Source organism: Neolamprologus multifasciatus, chromosome 20 (genome assembly GCF_963576455.1).
Source record: "Neolamprologus multifasciatus chromosome 20, fNeoMul1.2, whole genome shotgun sequence".
In the NCBI taxonomy this organism is placed as follows: domain Eukaryota; kingdom Metazoa; phylum Chordata; class Actinopteri; order Cichliformes; family Cichlidae; genus Neolamprologus; species Neolamprologus multifasciatus.
Window position 1 is genome coordinate 31,623,935 of NC_140458.1, and position 8,008 is coordinate 31,631,942.

At 39.7% G+C, this 8,008-nt stretch overlaps 1 long non-coding RNA gene across 1 annotated transcript; it reads left to right on the forward strand.

Annotated features, from left to right (window-relative positions):
• The first annotated feature begins 12 nt into the window (after positions 1-12).
• Positions 13-6,438, forward strand: LOC146495283 (uncharacterized). The gene is made up of 2 exons (XR_014871587.1): positions 13-250; positions 1,468-6,438. It is a non-coding gene; the product is annotated as an uncharacterized LOC146495283 (long non-coding RNA).
• The last annotated feature ends 1,570 nt before the right edge of the window (positions 6,439-8,008 follow it).

Consider the following 8,008-nt stretch of genomic DNA (forward strand, 5'->3'; position numbering starts at 1 on the left):
GAATAAGGACACACATTCCCCTGATTTGCCCTGTCTGCTAAATCAATCCCGAAAACAAAGCCAACAGGAGGGGGTTCAAGGAGAAGTGTGCCATTTCACACCTTCCTGGAGCCAAATGGAGCTCATTGTTGGCTATAACTGGCCACTAAACACACTGGATGGTGTGTGTCAATCACAGGGGAAGATGGGAACTTCTGCTGGCATGTCCAGACATGAAAATGCCTCCACACTTAATTCTATTTACTGCAAGGTAAGTATCTGTGAGCTTTTGGTTAGTAGACTGGATAAAAAAAAACACAGCACAGGGCTTAAAAAGGGTGAAAACATCACTGTTAAGCCCAAAGAGGGGGACATGTCTGGCGTCGCATTGTTTTCAGAGCAAGGATATATGAAATATGATATTTTCTTATCCATGTTTGCAACAGAGGGAACAGGATGCTCGTGAATTCAACCACTGAAATTTTCATAAGCCAAGAGGTGTATGCAAACACATCTTGTTTGCATTTTAGGAGGATGTTCCCAAATTAAATATCCACTACCTAAATGTGAGAGTCACTCTAAGTTATTCGGGATTAATAGGTCTAAACACCCATATCTGGTTAAAGGTGTCAATTCCCAACTTCCTTCATAGAGCACGCGGTCTTATCAGTCAGACAACGAAGCCCAAAACTCATGATCACGCTGTTTGCTCATTGATTAGATCATTGTCTGTGCTGAGCTGCTGCACTAGTGTCATAAATTTGAAGCGCACGCTGCGGTCTGTCAGTTGATCCCAGCCTGTTCAACCAGTTGTTTAAACGGATACACCTGAGGCTCTAACAGTCATCAGCCTCCAAACGATGCCATCTTTCTGACTGCGTTATGATGTTCTCTGAAACCCCGTTTGAGGGCTCGAGTAATTTAATCAGCAGTGGAAGTGAATATAAAGCGTCTCGGTAAGCGGCAGACGATAGAATTGAGACCAGATAAGAGGAAGGATCGAGATAAGCAAAAACCCAAGCGAAAAGAGGGGGAGAAAGACTGAATGTGGCTGTTGCCAGGCAAATTTTGCTTAAGAGTATCATGAAATAATAATAATAACTTCAACTATAATGATATGTAAAGTTTATAATAAACATTTGATTCCTTTTAGAATATATCTAACCTTTAAAATTTAAAATAATGCTAGTGAGCAAATGATTATGTACCGGTAGCAGTATGTATATATTAGCAGTGTTCTTTTCTTTTGGGGGGGGTGGCGGCGGGGGGGGGTGTTGTTGGACCCATGGACCCATGTATTTGGTTTTGTTTTTACTCCGGGATCCCCTTCCCGAGCACCGGAGACCTTTCATGTGTTGCTACATTTTTACCTTCAGTTCAACCAAAATTTTTATCTTTAGATCACCAAAGACAGGGTCTGAAGATGTCACAGATATTTCACTGAGTAATCAAACAGACTGGTTTTAAACATTTATTTTTACTTTTCAGGTCTGGCTGTGCATCATCATGGAAAAGCGGGAAGACGAACCAGATAATTCACACATGCGGCCAGAAGTGACTCACACTCATAGTCATAATATTACAGGAAAAACGAAACAGGGAATTTTTCCTGTGAGATAAATCCACTTTAAGTTGCTTTGGTCAGTCAGGTGCCTCATCAGGCACGCCCTTTATCAATAATAGATTTTCCAGTTATTTCACCATCTAGTACAGAAACAATGAGACAGAGGTGATAGAGAAGTGCTCTAAATCTACCCCAAACACACACTGATAATTCAGGTCGAACTTACATTTTATGGCATAAATACTATTTGTAGTATTTCTAAATCTCACCATGACTTTTCTGGAAAAATGGAGGTAAAAAGATATTCAAGCTTCCTAATCTTGGCCTCTCAAAGTACTGCCAAAATTGATCCTTAACTGTGGAAGCCTGAATATAGTTACTAAATATACAAGTTTTTGCAAAGGCTGGAAGCACAAAAGTCAAATATGTGAATATCCATATTTACAGTTTAACTCATGTAGTTAGGCCACCCTTTAAAGATGCCGAATGTTCTGCCTTGGATCAAAGCTGTGGCCAGACTTTTCCCCCCATTAGTGATAAAGCAAACACAACAAACAAGCCACACATTAGCTGGAGTGAAAATTCCTGTTCCTGGTATGTTTTGCAATTCTATGTGGTCACTAAAAGTACCTACACCTCTTCAACAGCAGGAATGGGTGGGCCACATCTCATCACATTTGCAACTGACACCAGCGATCCATGAACGGCTCATTATGCATCGTTTGGTCAGGCGTTATAGGCTTGGTCAGGCTACTTTCCTTTGTGTGACATCATGAATACCTTTAAGCAACTGCTGTCCCAAAATGTGAGCTGTTATAGTAATTGTAATGCTTATTTCTCAGTAAAGGTGGCGTTTTAAACTCTTGTGTTATCCTTGAACAACCTATGTGACCAGGAAGCTTTTAGTAACACAGGACTTTCCTGCGCCTACAGCACAGAGACTACAGCAGGCGTAGTGTTTTGTGGGAGAAACGTTTCGTCACGTCACGTCTCCTACAGGTAGTTTAACATTACTCAATAGGAAGAGGAAAGACTTGGAACTATGTCAAAAACAAGTCCTTATCTGAAAGTCAGTTTCTTTGCTCTGACTCATGTAGGAAGGATCACATTTTCCAAACAAGTCCGCTATACATGACAATTTCCAAATAGTTTCTATTGAAATTAACAACTTTGTTTCCATTTTCCAAATATAGTGCAGTCAAAAGCTATTTGACAGCACTCTTTCCTGATTTCTTTTTTATGCTTATTTGTCACACTTACATGTATCATCACACAAAACAAAGCAAAAACCCAGAGTAAACAAACCTATCCAGCCATGTGTGAAAAGCTAAATCATAATTTTAAAAAGTTAAATCACGAGTTAGCTCTAAATAAGTCACATTTTTTGGAAAGCTGAGTTTAATTTCACTAAACACACTCAGGCCTGATTACTGCCAAAGTTACCGAATCGAAAAATCACTTAAACAGAAGCTGTCTGACAAAGTAAAGTATCCTAAAAGACCTCAAAAAGCAACACATAACAGCATGAGCTAAAGAAACAGCTGAGAGACAAGGTCACTGATGTCTATCAGTCCAGAAAGGGTTACAAAGCCATTTCTAAGGCTTTGAGACTCCAGCGAACCACAGTGAGACTCATTAGCCACAAATGGAGAAAACATGGCATAGTGGTGAGAAAGAGACCAGGCAAAAATGGCATCCATGGAGAAAATCACTGCTGCCTAAGAAGAACACAAAGGCTCGTCTTAGATTTACATAAAAATATCGTGATGAAAATATATTAAATGGTCTGTATTTGTATAGCGCTTTACTTGGTCCTAAGGACCCCAAAGCGCTTTACACTATACACAATCATCCACCCATTCACACACACATTCACACACTGGTGATGGCAAGCTACAGTGTAGCCACAGCCGCCCTGGGGCGCACTGACAGAGGCGAGGCTGCCAGACACTGGCGCCACTGAGCCCTCTGACCACCACCAGTAGGCAACGGGTGAAGTGTCTTGCCCAAGGACACAACGACCGAGACTGTCGGAGCCGGGGCTCGAACCGGCAACCTTCCGATTACAAGACGAAGGCCCAACTCTTGAGCCACGATCGCCCCAAAATATCCAAGACTTCACACTTTTTGGAAGGTTTAAATTCTGTTACATGTGACTAACACAGCTTTTCATAAAAAGACCATCACACCGATGGTCAAACATGGTGGTGGCAGTGTGGTGGTCTGGGGCTGTAATTGATGGAGCCATGAATTCTGCTCTCTACCAAAAAATCCTGAAGGAGGATGACCGACCATCAGTTCATGCCCTGAAGCTCACCCTCATTTGAGTTATGCAGAAGTGCAATGATCCAAAACACCAGCAAGCCTACCTGCACAAAAAATAAATAAAGAAAATAAATAAGGTGGTTTTGGAGTAGCCTATTCAATGGCCGGACTTATATCAGACTGAGATTTTTTCGGCAGGATCTTATACAGGCCATTCATGCTCCAACACTCTCCATTGTGGCTGAATTAAAACAATTCTGCAAAGAAGAGTGAGCCAAAATTCCTCCACAGTGACGTGAAAGATTCACCGGCAGTCATGAAAAACGCTTGATTGTAGTTCTTGCTGCCAAGTTTGGAACAACCTGTCATTAGGTTTTAGGGGGATATAACTTTTTTACATATGAATTTCAAATGAATGAAGTCATCATTTTAAATATGCATTTTGCATTTACTTGGATTTTTGATTTTTAACATAACAATTTGTTCAATAATCTGAAACATATACGTGTGACAAATATGCCAAAATAAAACTCAGGAAGGGTGCAAATACTTTTTCACGACACTGTATATCACGCTCCCTCCATCTGTGGTAGGTTGAACTGTGTTTCTCCCACAGAAGTCACTTGTTGGTGTTTACCCAGGCTCAGCGGGTGAGAGCAGCAGTGCTAAAGTCACACCTCAGGCCACTAAAACGGAGCCTGGATGTGAGGCCCCCAACATCAGGTGTCCAACGGAGAATGAGACGTGCCAAAGTTCTCACACAAGGCGACCATCAAGGAATCTTAATTAGACCGTGGCCTCCTTTGAAGGGAAGATCTGTCATAGTCAGATTAATAGTGTCTTACTTCAGTAGGTTCCTGTCTTTAAGTCACATACTCCACATTCATTTGTGACTGGGTTCTAAAAGTGTGGTGATAAAACAGAAGAGTGCTTTCACTCTGCACTTTAAAATGTGCACACAGACAATTACATCCAGTATGGGAACCTGACAACACCTTTTGATGTGATCTTTTATGATTTACATACTTTCACTTCTCTGGAAAACAATTGAGTCAAAGGGACGTATTGTGCCAGCGTGTTAGACAGGTTGTATCATTTCCTTGGAACTGTTGGCTCTGATAACTGCGAAAAATGAAGTGGGGAAATAAATCGGAGTGAAACTGCTATAGTATCATTATCCCATCATCTGTGTCATATCTACCAAAGCACTTAACTCACAAATTTTAGTATTTGGTTGTTTGTTTTTTTTTATTTGAATAGGCTTTTCAGAAACTGCTGATCTATTGGGATTTTCCCACACAACCACCACTAGGATTTGCAGAGAATGATACTAAAAGAAATTAATGAAAATATCCTAGAAAAACAGACTTTTTCCTTGTGAGCATTGAGAGGGGAATCCCCAGATTTTTACCAGCTGATTAGAATGTAACAGTAAATAAATAACCACACCTTACAACCAAGGTTTGCAGAAGAGCACCTCTGAATGCACAAGACCACTCCGGCTGCTGCTGTCAGATAAGAACAGGAAACTGAGGCTATTGGCACAGTTCTCCACAAATGGGCAGTAAAATGATTATGGAGGATTATCTCTTATGATTTTGGGTTGTTTTTTATTATTTTTTATATTGTTTACGTGGATGATTTCGTGAAAGCTTGTCTGTAAATCAAGTTTTCCTGTAGGCACGTGGAAACACATGACAACAAAAAACATGACAACAAAAAATGACAATGAAAATTAAATAAAAGAATCCATCCTGCCTCGTATCAACAGGACCATGTAACAAATCTCCAATAATCTCAAACTGGTTTGTTGAACAGGACGATTCGTTCACTGTGCTCAGATGACCTCCACAGTTACCAGATCCAGTAGAGCACCTTTGGGATGTAGTGGAACAAGATTGTCATCACGCATGTGCAACCGATAAATCTGCAGCACCCGTGTGAAGCTATCGCGTCAATATGGACCAAAATGTGAGTGAGGAATGTTTCCAGCACCTTGTTGAATCCACCCAATAATTGGGATAATTGGAATAATTAAGGCGTTTCCAAGGAAACAGGGGTCCTAGCACTGGTGTGTGTACCTAAAGAAGTGGCCAGTGAGTGTATAATCAAATGAGAATCTAAAAGGAAATCAAAAGCATTTGCATTTACGATATGAACTGCAGCTTTATCTTGCTCTCCTGTTTCTCTTTCAAATCGTTAAAATCTACGTCTTCATTACTTTTGCTTTTGGGGCTTCGCACACAATAATTTTCCTGTTTTGCTATCTGACATCTTTGTCCTTGACTTTGATTTATCGTAAAAATACTGTAAATACTATTAGTTGGTACTCTGATTTGTGCCATGTGTTCCTGTTGTTTGAATTGTGATATATGGCAGCTTCACATGACAGCACTTGACTTTAAAAGCTTAATAAAAAAATCAGCTAGCAACTAGCTCCAAAGCAAAAGTAGCAGTTTGTTATGGTCAATTTCTCAGATTTTACTCACTTGCTTAATTTAAGAACATTTTGTGTTTTTTAAGTTAAAACACACACAAAAGATGTAATTCCAGTAACTCACCAGTCGGCCTGTTACTCAAACAGAATTTTTCCCATGAACAATCAGCATTTGAATCTAATAAAAGTGATTTTTTTTAAAAAACTGATTACATTGAAGGATCATGTTTTGGATTTCATATGATTTAAAAAAAAATATATATATATATAAAAGTGACTTCCAGATAACAGAAAGCCTTATAGAATTGTTCTATGGTTTAGTTCTCCAGCTTAAATGATTATTTAGGTAGCAGTTAAATGCTAGCTAACTCAAACGGCCTTACTCTCAGTGCTGAAAGAAAAGAAGAGTTTTTTACAGTGAACTTTATGTCTCCAACTGAGCACACAATTTGTTCTTGGATTTAAGGATTTAAGACCTTCCACATCATTTCTTTGGATTGCCGTGGGCTATAAGTCAGTCTTTGATGCAGCTGAAAGAGTCAAAAAGTGTATCAGCCCCTTCACAGTAGGTGCAGTAATCCAAGTTGACACTGCAGCCCTTTCAGAGAAGGTGACAGCATCTCTGTGGCTTGTTAAAGGCTGTGCAGAGGCTGACACCAGGGGAAAAGGAGATGCTGCAGTGGTAGGAATGCTGGGAGGACAGACGGCCCCCCAGATCAGCTGTAGCAGCTCTTCCAGAGTGAGCACATTCGACCAGACAGACTGTTAACTCGTTAGCGTCCTGATAGCAGCAGAGCTGACAGAACTTTCCATCGACCGTTGACTTCTGAACTACAAGTTAAGCTCAACATTACTGAATAATGTTAACAGTATAGCTGAGGTTTGCACCCTTCCCCCCAAACAATACCCACCAGTATTAGTAATGTTGCGTATAAGCAGTTTAATTCTGGGCTTCATTCAGTTTAATTCGAGGATTTACATGATGGTGCCACGCAGTGAGCATGTATCTTACAATCTGGGCCCACATTTTTTAGCTTGTGCTTGTTTATTTCTTGGTAAATTGTCTCTATTAGAAAGAAGGCGGCAACCATCAGCAGATCATGTTGAAATTAAAGACAAACATGAAGCAGATTGTAGACATGAGCAACGCCCATCTCTGATGGTTTTTAAGTTTCTTTGTGGAAATTTATATATTAGAGATCAGTCACTGCACTAAATAAAAATGCATTGTGTGTTCAGATATGACTGAGTTTAGACTGACAACAAACTTTCCAGGTCACGCTTCTCATGTCTCCTTCCATGCTCATCTTCACAATACTTCCTCAGAAGTGCACCCTGGTTTGGAAAGCAGTACCCCACAATTCAGATTTTCTTGGCTACCTGGCTAATGCGTACTGTCCAAAGAATAAGAATGGTTTTATTTTATTATTTTTTTTTAAAAACAACCCATAATATATAATCAGTATGATTTGATACTGTTCTTTGCAAAGACAGGAACAAAAAAAACCCAACATATTTTTAAAGCCACCTTTCTAAAGTCCGGGTGTTTGATTGAGGTGAAATGTCCTTTTAATATCAGTACCAGTATGTATAATTACAAATGTATCTATTTAACAGTCATCAGTAACAAAAGCAGCCTGCAGCATCACCCACAATAAACCTGCATTTTCAAATTTATTAATGTGCTTAATTTAGTCTAAGACCTTTTTGTCATTTCTGATAGGTAGACTTTATTTTCAGAAAAAGGTTATTATAGTGAACAT